The sequence below is a fragment of the Macaca thibetana genome, chromosome 14 (genome assembly GCF_024542745.1).
Source record: "Macaca thibetana thibetana isolate TM-01 chromosome 14, ASM2454274v1, whole genome shotgun sequence".
NCBI classification, from domain to species: Eukaryota; Metazoa; Chordata; class Mammalia; order Primates; family Cercopithecidae; genus Macaca; species Macaca thibetana.
Window position 1 is genome coordinate 15517383 of NC_065591.1, and position 15332 is coordinate 15532714.

The 15332-nt window shown below is 41.4% G+C and overlaps 4 protein-coding genes across 12 annotated transcripts in view; 3 read left to right on the forward strand and 1 right to left on the reverse strand.

The window, feature by feature from the left end:
- The window catches only part of MED19 (mediator complex subunit 19), a 751866-nt gene that overhangs the window by 681031 nt on the left and 55503 nt on the right, over window positions 1-15332 (forward strand). The window lies entirely within an intron of this gene.
- The window catches only part of UBE2L6 (ubiquitin conjugating enzyme E2 L6), a 622645-nt gene that overhangs the window by 388511 nt on the left and 218802 nt on the right, over window positions 1-15332 (forward strand). The gene's annotated exons all lie outside the window — the stretch shown is intronic.
- Window positions 1-15332, reverse strand: part of CTNND1 (catenin delta 1) — a 71149-nt gene that overhangs the window by 48517 nt on the left and 7300 nt on the right. For 2 of the 9 annotated variants that reach the window (XM_050758503.1, XM_050758502.1), the window contains exon 1: window positions 10373-10630. The exons of 4 other annotated variants lie outside the window; for them this stretch is intronic. The gene's annotated coding sequence lies outside the window, so the exon portion shown is untranslated. Of the gene's footprint in view, window positions 1-10372; window positions 10631-15332 lie in introns of those variants that run through there. 3 more of the 9 variants (XM_050758505.1, XM_050758504.1, XM_050758507.1) reach the window with 2 other exon arrangements.
- Window positions 1-15332, forward strand: part of TIMM10 (translocase of inner mitochondrial membrane 10) — a 301193-nt gene that overhangs the window by 46076 nt on the left and 239785 nt on the right. The window lies entirely within an intron of this gene.

Here is a 15332-nt window from a genome sequence, read left to right on the forward strand (position 1 = left end):
ATAGGTACTCAATCAGATATCCTTTTACTTTCCTATATGGGGTTGCCATAGAACATCAAATCACTAAATAGTTGGTGCTTCTTCCTCAACTCCATCAAAGTCAACTAGGTAAAGTGGCTCAGGATGTGCTTTAATAACCTCTAAGGCCTAAACAAACATATGGAAAGGGAAAGTGGAGACATCAGTTAGTCATCAGGGATAATCATCTCTCCTGATGTGCAAGACAGAAATATGGATATGGTGACCTATAAAGGGGTCCTCAAAGCCATGAATTCTCAACAATCAAGGCATGGGGAAGCAGGAGCTTTTTGGTCAAATGAGCAAAAGGAGAAGCAGCAGACAAGTGGGGCAAGCCTATTTAGTCAAAAGCACATAAACCAAACCAATAAATGTTGTGCTCAAAAGGAAACTGTACAGGTCTAGGCTGTCACTCCTGCTCATAGAAAACGACTAGGTAGATAAGATGATGGAGAAATATACAGCATTTCTCTGGGAAGGAAAAATTTAGGGGCCGGGCACAGTGGCTCACACCTGTAATCCCAGCACTTTGGGAGGCTGAGGCAGGCAGATCTGAGCTTGAGCTCAGAAGTTTGAGACCAGCCTGGGCAACATGGCAAAACCCCACCTCTACAAGAAAAAAAAAAAAATTAGCTGGGTGTAGTAGTGCATGCCTACAGTCCCAGCTACTCAGGAGGCTGAGGTGGGAGGATGGCTTGAGCGTGGGAGGCAGAGGCTGCACTGAGCTGAGATTGTGACACTGTAGAGACAGACCTTGTATCAAAAAAAAAAAAAAAAAAGAAAAATTTTGATCTCACTTCCCGAAAACAAATAAGCTTATTCTAAGTAGCTGCCTTATTATTATCATTCTCTAAGAGAAGGGTAATTAACCTATGCAAAATCGGCTACTATGCAAATTATCTGCTAACTATATTTTCATGGAGATTCCACAATGGGAGAAATATGGAGGTTGGGTCAGGTGCTACAAGAAAGACACAAAAATTCGGTAACAGCCATTGCCTCTGGGGTTTGAAGTGGAGATAATTTTTTTTGGTACAATATAATACACAACAAGACCCTACATTATTCCCCTTCCCCCAAAATACATTCCCAGTGGACCTCTCTGGACAGGTCTCTTACGTCTCCTTCCCTCCTCTCAATCTCTTTTGTTCACTGGCAATAACCAGCCTCAGGGCCTTTGCACTTCCTACTCCTCATACCTACATGACTCCATCCTTCATTTCTCTTGGTCTCTGTCACATGAGACCCTCCCTGACCACTCTATATAAAATAACCTCACTCCCACCCTGGGACTTCTTATCCTCCATACTACTCATTCTACTTTACTTTTTTCTCAATAATATTATCACACTCTCACATACTACATATTTACTTATTATTTGTCTCTCACAACTAGAATGTAAGCTCTTTGAGAACAAACAGTAGGTCTATTTTGTTTGTTGTTGTACTTCAGTGTATGGCATACAACAGACTCTCGAATTTCTTTTGAATGGAGATGTTTTACTTCCTTCTTCAATGAATACAAAAAGTTAAATTTTAGAAAAAATAAACCAACTTTGTTTTCTTTTTCTATACTTTTTTTTTTCCCAACTGTGATCTTAGTTAGGCCTACGAAGAGGCTTAGGTAGCCTTACCTGCCTATTTGGCTGACCTTCAGCAGGGTAGACATCCAAGAGGCCAACTGTGCTCCAGTTAACAAAGTAGTCAATGGAGAGCAGAACAGCAAAGAGGTTACAGAACTTGCCCCATTCCAACAAAGCAGGAAAGAAATCAGATTGGCACCAATTTCTCTTTTAAAATAGGCTATTTTAAAAGTGTACTGAATATACACCAGCTACTTTATTTCAATGAGATTTACTTCACTTGCAATGAAATGGGAACTGCAGGTGCTTTGATAAAGGTATTGAGAAGTTGACCTAGTTTCTATAACAACGTCTTATGTCCTCAACCATGAGAATACATTTTAGTTTCTTAAAATATGAGCTTCTTAGAACAAAAATCTTTTCTCTCTTTTTTTTTTCTTTTTTTGAGACAGAGTCTCACTCTCTCACCAGGCTGGAGTGCGGTGGCGCGATTTCAGCTCATTGCAGCCTCTGCCTCCCAGCTTCAAGTGATTCTCCTGCCTCAGCCTCCCAAGGAGCAGGGACTACAGGCACGCGCCACCACACCCAGCTAATTTTTGAAATTTTAGTAGAGACAGGGTTTCACCATGTTGGCCAGGATGGTCTCAATCTCTTGACCTCATGACCCGCCTGCCTCGGCCTCCCAAAGTGCTAGGATTACAGGTGTGAGCCACTGTGCCCGACCATGTAACAAAAATCTTTTCAGTCCATAAAGATACCTCCTAATGTGCTACTGCACTACAATATAGAACAACATAGAAAGCACAAATAAAACAGATAATTTACTCTGGAGAAAGTAAATTTTTTTTGCTCAACTGTCAACTAAACCAAAATGAGTAATTAATCAAGAAATGTGGATGAAATCTAAAAATCAAAGATAAAACCAATCTGAACTAGAAGAGACCAGTCTTCTTGGATTACAATTGATTCCTAAACTAGATCTAACTGAAATGAAGTGGTATCCTAACAGTTGTACCTTTAGCACACGGGTACAGTTTATTCTAGAGTAAAAATCAGAAATACTTCTTTTTTTTTTTTTTTTGAGACGGAGTCTTGCTCTGTTGCCCAGGCTGGAGTGCAGTGGCACAATCTCCGCTCACTGCAAGCTCCGCCTCCCGGGTTCACGCCGTTCTCCTGCCTCAGCCTCCAGAGTAGCTGGGACTATAGGTGCTCGCCACTACGCCCGGCTAATTTTTTGTATTCTTTAGTAGAGACGGGGTTTCACTGTGTTAGCCAGGATGGTCTCGATCTCCTGACCTCGTGATCCACCTGCCTCGGCCTCCCAAAGTGCTGGGATTACAGGCGTGAGCCACCGCGCCCGGCCAGAAATACTTCTTTATATTAACTGTGAGTGAGGCAAAGCAATGCCCATGAAGACCTAAGGGAAAACCTAAGGGGAAAAAAAGGAAACCCAACCTAAAAGAAAAAAAAAAAGATAAGGGAGGCAAGAGGAGGCAAAGAGAGACAAAGGAAGACACCACAGAGAATAGGAAAGCAAAAGAAAAGGAGAAAATACAGGAGAATTGGTAGAAGAAATTGTAGGTAAAATAAATGTGGGGAACTGAGTGTGGGAGGCTACGGGGTGCCAACAGAAATTAGCTTAAATAGCCAGGCAAGGTGGTGTGTGCCTGTAGTCCTAGCTACTCCAGGGGCTGAAGTGGGAGGATCACTTAAGCCCAGGAGTTGGAGACAGGACAACATACCAAGACTCTTTCTTTTTTTTTTTTTGAGACAGAGTCTCGCCCTGTCACCCAGGCTGGGGTGCAATGACATGATATCGGCTCATTGCAACCTCTGCCTCCCGGATTCAAGCGATTCTCCTGCCTCAGCCTCCCGAGTAACTGGGATTACAGGCATGTGCCACCATGCCCAGCTAACTTTTTTTTTTTTTTGTATCTTTAGTACAGACGGGGTTTCACTATGTTGGCCAGGCTGGTCTCAAACCCCTGACCTCAAGTGATCCGCCTGCCTCAGCTTCCCAAAGTGCTGGGATTACAGGTGTGAGCCACCATGCCCAGCCTCTGTCTCATTTTTTTAAAAAAATGTAAAATAAAGAAAAATTCTTCAAAGAAATTGGCCAAGTACTATTTAGAACACTACTTTCATGGGTTCTTTAGTATGAAGAAAAGGGAGGAAAAAAGAAGGAAAATTCCTAGACTGGAATAAACCTGCAAGTTTCTAAGCAAGGTTGCATCTAACACATGTGTATTTCCCACAGACCACAGCTTGGCTTTTTCACATATAAAAGCTGACTCCTTTCTTAGAAGCACACTTCTCACAGGAAGCATTTATGAACTCATGTCACAGTTTTACAAATGTCCACAAATAAGTGTTGCAAACACAGAATGATGTCCACAAATTATTCTGTTTATCCTCCTCCCACTAACACTTCACTTTACTAAAGTTATCCATTCTCATACTACTGTTGAACTTCACCCACAGAACTCTCCAATTATTACCTACTACTAAAAATAATTTTTTCCCATTTAAAAAATTTAAAAGTTAGCTTTTACTCAGGAAGCCCATATATTCTGTAATGCAAGCACCTACATCTACCACAGATTCTCAGGTTTTAAGAGACCTTCGGCCGGGCATGGTGGCTCACACCTGTAATCCCAGCACTTTGGGAGTCCGAGGTGGGTGATCATTTGAGGTCAGGAGTTTGAGACCAGCCTGGCCAATATGGTGAAACCCCCCCCCACTAAAAATACAAAAATCAGCCAGGGGTGGTGGCGGGCACCTGTAGTCCCAGCTACTCAGGAAGCTGACACAGGAGAATCACTTGAACCCGGGAGGCGGAGGTTGCAGCGAGCAAAGATCACACTACTGCACTCCAGCCTGGGAGACACAGTGAGACTCCGTCTCAAAAAAAAAAAAAAAAAAAAAAAAAAAATTAAAAAAAAAAAAGATCTTTAAGGGCATTAGTTCAACAGACAAACGAAATTTGAATTCTTTAAAGCATCCATTCTAATAGCAAACACAAGATATTACTATGAGCTGTGCACTACTCTGTAAGTTTTATATACGTTAAACAACTTTAGAGTCACAACAATCCTGTAAGATGGTTGATATTATCCCCATTTTACAGACAAGGAGGCCAAGGCAAAGAGAGATTAAGCAATTTGCCCTAGGTTACATGGTTCCTCCATGGCAGTCTGGCTACCCATCCATGCTCTTAATCATTATGTTATGCTGCCTTGCCTCACCATATTGTGGAAGTCTCAGATTGGAAACTCCCTTTTTGGTTAGCATATTGACCAAAAAATATAGAATAAAGCATTTGTGGCAACATGTTAACAAATGATACCTAGGCAAATGAAGGGTATACCGGAGTTACTGCAAGCAACTTTCCGCAAGTTTGAAATAAAAAGTTGAAAAGTGCTTTTGTCATCACATCACATCACATCACATCAAACATCATGGGACATGTTTTGTGAAAGTCATAACCAAATTATCTATTGCTGACCAGCAAGGAAGGCTTTAAGATAAAATTATGGCCGGGCACAGTGGCTCATGACTCTAATCCCAGCACTCTGGGAGGCCAAGGTGGGCAGATCATGAGGTCAAGAGTTCAAGACCAACCTGGCAATTACGGTGAAACCCATCTCTACTAAAAATACAAAAAATTAGCAGGGCGTGGTGGCGTGTGCCTGTAGTCCCAGCTACTTGGGAGGCTGAGGCAGGAGAATCATTTGAATCCAGGAGGTAGAGGTTGCAGTCAGCCAAGATCGTGCCACTGCACTCCACCCTGGGCAACAAAGCAAGACTCCATCTCAAAAAAAAAAAAAAAAAAAAAAAAGATAAGAAAACTATTTGGCTCTTTATAATTCCCCCACTATATGCCTGATCTAAATTGACCACACCACACCAATCAAACTGAAGGGCTCCCTGGAGAGGAAGTGGCCCTAAAAACAGGGAACACTATCCCTGAATAAAATGGTAAATTCAGGCCCCATTCTCAGTACTTAATATTTAATAATAACATGCAATTCCAAGTAGAATTAGGGAAAAAATTACTTCCAAAAAATACATTAAACAATTAAATACAAGTCAATCCATACCCTAATTTCCCCCTCATTAGTTCTAACCAGAACAGTTGTTCTTGCCTTCTTACAATCCCCCTGCCAGGCTATATCAATGCTCTATTGGAAACCTTGGAGGCAGCTGCATAGTTTAGGCAGAGCAATTCCCACTTCAGCTTTGTGTGGCATTTAACCCTTCTTTGAGGGAAGAGAACGTGAAAGAATATTTGTAGTTATTCACATCCTTATTACCTACAGTTCACTCCTTTAGGCAAGTTCCTTGTTAATACCTTTTAAATAACCCAAGAAAACTAATTTCGGTTCTTAAACTCATAAGCTTCCCAACACATGAACAAAATCTAAAGTTTTGTGGCTAAAGCAGTGATTTAAAGAATACACTGATATTCAAACATACTTTCTTTGAAACACTGATGTTCAAAACTATCATCCCAAGCTCTTAATATTTTTATTAACAAGCATAGAAACCATTCACCTCCAAACAGGGCTGAAAGCAAACTTTTCTGCTGATGTCTTAATATATTCTCCCCTAGGAAATGGCTACATTTAAGGTTTTCAGTTGTTGAAGTTCATTATGAAATGAACTGACTAGGATACTTTTTTTTTTTGAGATAGGATCTGGCTCTGCAAGTCCCCCTAAGTCTGGAGGGCAGTGGCACGATCTCGGCTTGCTGCAACCTCCACCTCCCAGGCTCAAGCTGTCCTCCCACCTCAGCCTCCCCAGTAGCTGGGACTACAGGCACACTCCACCATGCCCAGCTAATTTTTGTATTTTTTGTAAAGAGGAGGCTTCACTATGTTGCCCAGTGATCCACCCACCTGGACCTCCCAAAATGCTGGGATCACAGGCGTGAGCCACCGCACCAGGCCAGATCCTTACTTTTTATACTATTCTTTGTACCACTTGCCAAGAAAGGAACAGGATTAAAGAAATGCTAACATTTAAAATCCTCCATTATCTCCAGAAACTTTGCTTAAAAATATAAGGGAGGGCCAGGTGTGGTAGGGCACACCTATAATCACAGCACTTTGGGAGGCCGAGGTAGGAGGTTGGCTTGAGCCCAGGTGTTTGAGACCAGCCTAGACTACATGGAGAGACCCCATCTCCACAAAAATATACAAAACTTAGCCAGGTATAGTGGTGTGCACCCATAGTCCTAGCTACTCAGAAGACTGAGATAGGAGCACCATTTGAGCCCAGGAGTTTGAGGCTGCAGTGAGCCATGATTTCACCACTGCACTCCAGCCTGGGTGACAGAACAAGACCCTGTCTCAAACAAAAAAAAAAAAAAATTAAGGGAGGAGAGGCATAAAAGGTTGAAACTACAGACTACAGTAAAAGTTGCAAAAGTACATTGCAATTTGATTAATCTATGTTGTTTTGCTTCCTTTCAAACCTTCCCCACAAATCAGTGCCTCACTGATTCTCATCAAATGCCTTATTTAACCAAGGCTTACTGAGCACTTCAGTATGCAGCAGACACTAAGACAGGTGCTAAAAAGATACAGAGATAAGACAGTACCTACACCCAAGCTGCTCATAGTCTAGAGGGAAAGACAAGAATATCTGAACTACCTCCTACAAGCCTATCTCTGCAAGTTGATGATATCCTATCATTCCAAACCACATACCTAAAAATTCTCTGGAAGAAGAAATTTTACTGATAATTGAACAACGTGTGACACAATTGCAGGAAGTTTAAGAAATTAGGACAGCAATGGTGGGCATATGGATATAGAAAGATTCTCGTTCTAAAGATTAAAATAATATCCATTCTAGCACATCCAGCTCCCCACGAGCTCTATGGAAAATAGATCTTTTACATACATTATCCCAACAGGGGTAGTGGGGAGTTGGAGGGGGTTGGAAATTTGAGTACTGCCCCCGTGCCAAGATGAAACACTCCTGCCTCTAACAAGGGCTCATTTTAGTTCAAGCTGTTGTTTCCATTCTCTGTGGTGAACGGCAGTATATTAGTGGTTAAGTCCATGGACTTTGTAGTTAGTCAGAGCAGGGTTAATCCTGGCCTCAACCATTTACAGGCAGTGAGATTTTCACCAAACCTCAGCTTCTCTGAGGGTCAAATTCCTTAAAAAACAAAACAAAACAAAAAAAACGGTGGTGGGAAATTAATAGCTTATGCAAAATGCTTAGAATACACTAAAAACAAGGTGTGGGGAGGTAGGGGGGAATGAGGGCCTTGGCAGTTACTAACGGGTACCAAAATAGAAGGAGATAAATTATACAAAGCTAATCATTTTGTTATTCCAATTGATAGTGATCTATTTGCATCCATCCTATCTCATCCATCCCTAGAGAGCAACTACTTCATAAACCTAAGGCTGGATTGTAATTACTTAGTGCTTTTCTTTTTGTTAATATCTCCAAATAGTCTCAATTTTACCCTAGCTCAGAGAACATGTTGAAGCTTCTCTGACTATCCATGCTGGAACCTTGAGAAAGGTACTAGAACTCCAACCACCTAAAAGAGAACCGCCCCCCTTCCGCCCCCCAATCTGGAACACAGACCACTACCTTACTCACATAACAAAGAAACCAACCGTATATAGGAGGCAAACAAGGAAAGAAAAATCTGAACAGCTCATACTTACCTGTCATCATTTTTTACCCCAAAACCAAGACGAGGAGCAAAATAAAAAATTTTTTAAAATAAAAGATTTACTTATCTGCATCCCTTATAATTCCTGAAAGAACCAGTGGAGGTGAGGTAAAAGACAAATCTTCCATCTTATCACCCCAAAGGCTCTGTACTACACACCAGTCAAAACAGCGCCTCAGTTCGTGGAAATAGTCCTGGACACTAGGTTAACCAGGATGCTCACTTCGGCTACACAAAGCCCACTATTTAAAGCTAAACCCAAATCACCACCACTCAGTCATCCAGAACCTATTTTCAAACTGCCTTTGTACTCCTCCTTCAGATTCCCTCATCCCTCCCCCTAAAGGTTGAGTGGGAAACAGACACTCTGGAAGCAACATGACCAACACTCTAAAGATCCAAGAAATCTCCCCAGGCTGGAGTCAAGGCATAGAGAACATTTGAAAGAAAATTTGGAAAATACTAAACAGACTATACACATTGTATTTTTTTCTTTCTTTTTGACTGTACTTGTTATAATTATGAGATCCAGACATCAAAAATTTCCTGCAGCCTTTGCCTAGATTATATTCAAAGGAGGAACAAAGTTCTGTTTCCTCCTGAAGCCACAACTTCACAAGGATGAAATCATCTTTCAAGAAATACCCTCATTCTAGAAAAGAAATTCAAGGAAGTCTCGTCTTAAAAAAAATTTGCGGCAGGGGGGTGGGGGGTGGAACGAAATCAGATTATTAAAGATACATACCAGTTTAAAGCTAATGAGCAGCTTACACACTAAAGCCCATCTTGTTACAATTAGGACAGTATCTATAATTTTCAGCCTGATTCGCATTTTCAAAAAGAGAAGAGAATACCCTAGTTTTTCAGCTAGTGATGAGTTGGCTATATAATTATCTAGAATCAGTACTTTTGCAAGAATGTATTTGCGAAAACAAAACAAATCTTAAGATTAAATATATGAAAGCACAGTCATAGGCCTTCAGCTCTAAGAGATTTAAGATTTCATGGTAAATTAACTAAGCTATAAACTCCAAAAAACAACTTTCAGTTTGGTTTAAAAATAAAAATCTCCCTTGTGTTTTCTGAAACGTATTTTAAACACTAAACTTTGTATAAATGGTTTTTCTAAACCTAATTTTATTCCAGCCATGGCCCTTTCAGAGTGCAGAAAGCTGAAAATATTTTCAGGTGTGTAGTCACTTTACTCAGGTGAAATAAAAAGCATGATTAGAATTTCCTTATCCCTTTAAACACATAAACCAAACGTTGTCGTATTTGCAGATTTAACAAACACCTCCACAAATCTTTGCTATGAAAGGTAGTTTAGAAGGAAGAAGGAGATGGCAATTCAGTTAACATTGTTCCGTATGTTTTCTTTTATAAGCCAAAGCAGGGAGACTACATCTAGCAGGAGAATGAGGTTCCCACCCACCGCACCTGGAAAAGTAAGAGGGATCCACCCAGGAACAGCAGGGCTGAAACCGATACGGGCCGTTCAAACTCTCTGGGGGAAAAACAATACCATTTACGCTGCAAAGCTCCCTGCAACTTTCCACTTCCACAAATCCAATGACAAAGAAAAAAAAAGTTTGAAACATATGAAGAACCATCTGCATAACTGGGTTCCGACACGGACAAATTCCTTTCCCAACCCACATGCAACATGCCAAAAAACCAACTTTTGGGCTCTGAAAACAGAAATATGTTAGCTTAATCCAGAAAAAAACAAAACAAAACAAAACAAAAAACATAAAATCAAAGAACACACCAAAATGTAAATTTTCAAACCTGCTCTTACCCCTCTGGATCTACTCAGCTTCCTGTATTAGAGAGACCTAGAAGTTTGTTTCCAGGTCTTGTATATTTCACCTTTTTAAATATAATAAAATACCAAAATCTACCCCGCCAAAGTATTGAAAGTAGAAAGAAAAATAATTGCTTAAAAGTTACTCATCAACATAACTCTCTCTCTCCCGTTTTTTAATTCCCTCCCGTTACCGTAAGACAAAAATTCGACTTGCTTATCCTCCTTTTCCCGTCAGTACATACATTTTCTTTAAAAGCCACACACCTCAAATGTGGAGTTCTAAAAACCAGTCCTTTAAGAAAGAAACCCAAGGCTTCGCCAAGGTGCTGAGAAAGACAAATCCAGCAAGGCAGTTGATTTTTCGCCACCTCTTCCTCCTTTCAGGATCTTTCCTGCTCTTCTTTCTCTCTCTCTCCCTCTCTCTTTTTTTTCCCCCTCAGATCCAACACCTAAAATGGAAGTTGCACCCAGCCAAAGGCAAGGGAGCCTGGGTGGTGACAAACTGATCTGGCAGCCCTACCCCCTTCGCTTTCCTAAGTGATGTCAGCCCCTGTGAGCTTCCAATAGGAGTCAGGCATAAATCAGGGAGCTGACCTTATCCAATAGGAAACTTTATTATAGAAAATTAAAAAAAGAGAGGAGGAGAGAAAGACACAGGGGGAAGTTTATACATATATATTTATATTTATATATTTATATTTAAAGTGGAGAGACTGTACAATCTCTGAGGAATTACTGCAGAGCTGAGGGGGGCGGGGGAGGCAAGGGAGACAAGGAACAAGGGCTTTTCAGAATGGCACGCCTAAGTCTCAGTTCTCTTTGATGATGGGTTCTTGCTCCCTCTTCCGTACTATCCCAGTGGGGAAATAGAAAAGAACTGATTTTACTTGCCTGCTGCTGTTTGGTTTGTTGCTTCCTATCCCAAAGCATTTCCCTAAAGGAAAATGGTAAAGAAAGGAGAGAGAAATCCTAGAAACAGGACTACTATATGTTGACTGGGATGGTAGGGGATATCTGAGGTAAACCCAGTTTCACTGTTTTGGATTAGTTGCATTAGAGCTAATTTTTTTTTTTTTTTTTTTAATTTCTAGACTTGTTAACAGTTTTTAGTCTCTATACTCTGAATTAGAAGGAAGCAGAATCCACTGGGCTGTTAAAGAAAATCACTGTCTTCCCAATTTGTCCCCAAATCAAAATAATGTGGGTTTGTTGGGAAGAGGACATGAAATCCAATAAACAATATATTTAGAGGGAATAACAGCATAGGTAAAGAAAGTAAATATCGCCGGGCGCGGTGGCTCAAGCCTGTAATCCCAGCACTTTGGGAGGCCGAGACGGGCGGATCACGAGGTCAGGAGATCGAGACCATCCTGGCTGACACAGTGAAACCCCGTCTCTACTAAAAAATACAAAAAAACTAGCCGGGCGAGGTGGCGGGCGCCTGTAGTCCCAGCTACTCGGGAGGCTGAGGCAGGAGAATGGCGTGAACCCGGGAGGCGGAGCTTGCAGTGAGCCAAGATCACGCCACTGCACTCCAGCCTGGGCGGCAGAGCGAGACTCTGTCTCAAAAAAAAAAAAAAAATTTAAAAAATAAAAGAAAGTAAATATCATGTCAAGAACATTTTATTTCTTTGTGAACTTCAAGCTTAAGATGATCTAGTTCATACATTCTCTTTTTACATTTGACCTAATTAAAGGATTATTGGGGTATTATTTTTCTGAGTTAGGACATATTTTTAAACTGTTAGACCATGATGGACAGAGGCTGGATTTTTTTTTTTTTTACATGCTCGACAAAGATTAGCATTTTATGATTATTCCCTGATTACTAAAACAAAGACAATGATGAATAAAAGATTTCCTTCTACTTTCTTACTAATAAATCTAAAATTTATGCTATAGACTGCTGCCAAATGAGTCTTCATGAAGTTTTCATAATCTAGAATAGAAATATGAAACCTTGGCTGGGCACAGTGGCTCACACCTGTAATCCCAGCGCTTTGGGAGGCCGAGGTGGGTGGACCACCTGAGGTCAAAAGTTCGAGACCAGCCTGACCCAACATGGCGAAACCCCGTCTCTATGAAAAGCACAAAAATTAACCGGGCATGGTGGTGGGCGCCTGTAGTCCCAACTACTCAGGAGGCTGAGACAGGAGAATCACTTGAACCCAGGAGGTGGAGGTTGCAGTGAGCCGAGATCACACCATTGCACTCTAGTGTGGGTGACAAAGCGAGACTCCCTCTCAAAAAAAAAAAAAAGAAAGAAATATGAAACCTTAAGAACATAGGTTTTCACAGTCAAACTGCCTAGCTTCAAACTCCACCTCTGTAGGTAAGTACACTTACTCAAATATATGTACTATTATGTGACCTTGACCCAAATTAAATAATCTGAGCCTCAGTTTCCTTAACTATAAAATGGAGATAACTATCTCTCTCACACAAGACTGTTGTGAGAATTAAAATACACAAAAAGTTCTTTGGGCCAGCCTCCGTAGTTTAAGCCTGTAATCCCGGCACTTCGGGAGGCCGAGGCAGGCGGATCACCTGAGCTCAGGAGTTCCAGACGAGCCTAGCCAATAGGGCAAAGTCCCGTCTCTACTAAAAATACAAAAATTAGCCAGGCGTGGTGGCACACACCTGTAGTCCCAGCTACCCAGGATGCTGAGGTGGGAAAATCACTTGAACCCAGGAGGCGGAAGTTGAAGTGAGCTGAGCTCGTGTCACTGCAATTCAGCCTGGGCAACAGAGCAAGACTCCGGTTCAAAACAAAAAAAATTTCTTAGTGTATGGCATATAGTATAAACTCACTAAGAATGCATTATCATTATTTTTATTATTCAGTAACTACCCTGCCCAAAACCCTGCAGTGGTGAGCCACTCCCAATGATAGCAACCAATGATGAAGTGTCTACCACTTAAGAGGTATTTTGGGCTCATTACCTCAAACTTCTAAAACATGACCACAGAAATAGTACTACAACCATTCCACAGATGAGAAAATCAAGGTCCAACAAGGTGAAGAAATTTGCCTGATCTCATCTGGCTAAGCAAACCCCCACCAATCTGACTCCACAGCCCATGCTCTTTCTATTATGTTACACTATGGTCAAGATAAAGGTCAAGAGAAATCCTAGAAACAGGACTACTGTATGTTGACTGGGATGGTAGGGGACTATCATGTGTTTTCAAGGCACCACATTTATTCATTCCGTACATTAAAGTAACACATTATTAACCATAATCTGACCTTTACCTAGCTAAATCTTTACCTAGCTAAACTGGAATTCAACTCCTTAGCATGAATGTGCTTTTAATCATGCTGATGTAGTCATTATCCACTCTCTTATATATGGTTTATCGTCTCATAGACCTATATTTGGTCTATGGTGGCCAAAAAAGGACTTTCCTCAGAAGTGTTGAAAAACCAAACATGCATTACAGCACTTGTTTGATGGGCTTTAAACAAACTACAGCTGAAAATGAATACATTATAACAAAGATATGAACAGCCTTTAAGCCTTGTTACCTAAAAATCTTCTCCTTTTATTTTATCACATTTTCTACCTCTATTCCCCATCAATTCCTAGTCCTCCATAGCAAGTTCAAAAGCCAAAGATAATTATCAAAGGAAAACAACCAGCACAAAAATGTTTGTTGATTCATTGGTTCCTAGATCAGAGCCACATACTAGAATGTTATATGATTTTCTACAGGCAGATTGGTCTTGTTTGTTTCCTTCACATCACTGCTTACAACTTGAAAGTATTTTGTCTTCCTTTTTCTTTTGTTTTCGTTTGTGTGTATGTATATTTCTGTCTCCCCCATCAGAAGATAAGCTCCATGGGCTGGGCGCAGTGGCTCACACCTGTAATCCCAGCACTTTGGGAAGCTAAAGCGGGCAGATCACGATTTCAGGAGTTTGAGACCAGCCTGGTCAACATGGTAAAACCCATCTCTACTAAAGATACAAAAAATTAGCCAGGCGTGGTGCGTGGTGGCACATGCCTGTAATCCCAGCTACTCCGGAGGCTGAGGCAGGAGAATCGCTTGAAACCAGGAGGCAGAGGTTGCAGTGAGCCGAGATCGCACCATTGCACTCCAGCCTGGGTGACAGGGTGAGACTCTGTCTCAAAAAAAAAAAGAAGATAAGCTCCATGAATAGTGTCTTTCTTGTTCATGGTCTATCCCCAGAGCTCAACCTTGTATCTCATATTTAGCAACAACTAAATGAGTGAATAAAGTCTCTTAGCTTGCTAGTTATATATTCCCGGTCAAGTTATTTAAAATTAATGAACATTTAAAATAGGCCAGGCATGGGCTCAAGCCTGTAATCCCAGCACTTTGGGAGGCCGAGGCAGGTGGATTACTTGAGGTCAGGAGTTCGAGACCAGCCTGGCCAACATGGTGAAACCCCTTCTCTACTAAAAATACAAAAATTAGCCGAGTGTGGTGGCACGTGCCTGTAATCCCATCTACTTGGGAGGCTGAGGCAGGAGAATCTCTTGAACCCAGGAGGTAGAGATTGCAATGGGTCAAGATTGCACCACTGTACTCTAGCCTGGGTGACAGAGACTCCATCTCAAAAAAATAATAATAGGGCCGGGCGCGGTGGCTCAAGTCTGTAATCCCAGCACTTTGGGAGGCCGAGACGGGCGGATCACGAGGTCAGGAGATCGAGACCATCCTGGCAAACACGGTGAAACCCCGTCTCTATTAAATACAAAAAAACTAGCCGGGCGAGGTGGCGGGCGCCTGTAGTCCCAGCTACTTGGGAGGCTGAGGCCGGAGAATGGCGTGAACCCGGGAGGCGGAGCTTGCAGTGAGCTGAGATCCGGCCACTGCACTCCAGCCTGGGTGACAGAGCGAGACTCCGTCTCAAAAAATAATAATAATAATAATAATAATAATAATAATAATAAAATAAAATAGAATTACATACAAATCAAAAAAGATAACTTAGTGGTGAAAAATATGTTAAAATTTAAATTTATCTGAAACAGGAAAACTGTCTCTACAAAAAAACAAAGATTAGCCAGGTGTGGTGGGGCAAGCCTGTGGTTCCAGCTACTTGGGAGGCTGAGGTGGGAGGATCACTTGAGCCTGGGAGGTTAAGGCTGTGGTGAGCTGTGATCACACCATTGCATTCCAGCCTGGATGACAGAGCAAGACTCTGTCTCCCTCAATAAATCAGTAAATAATACAAAATGGCTATCTCAAAATA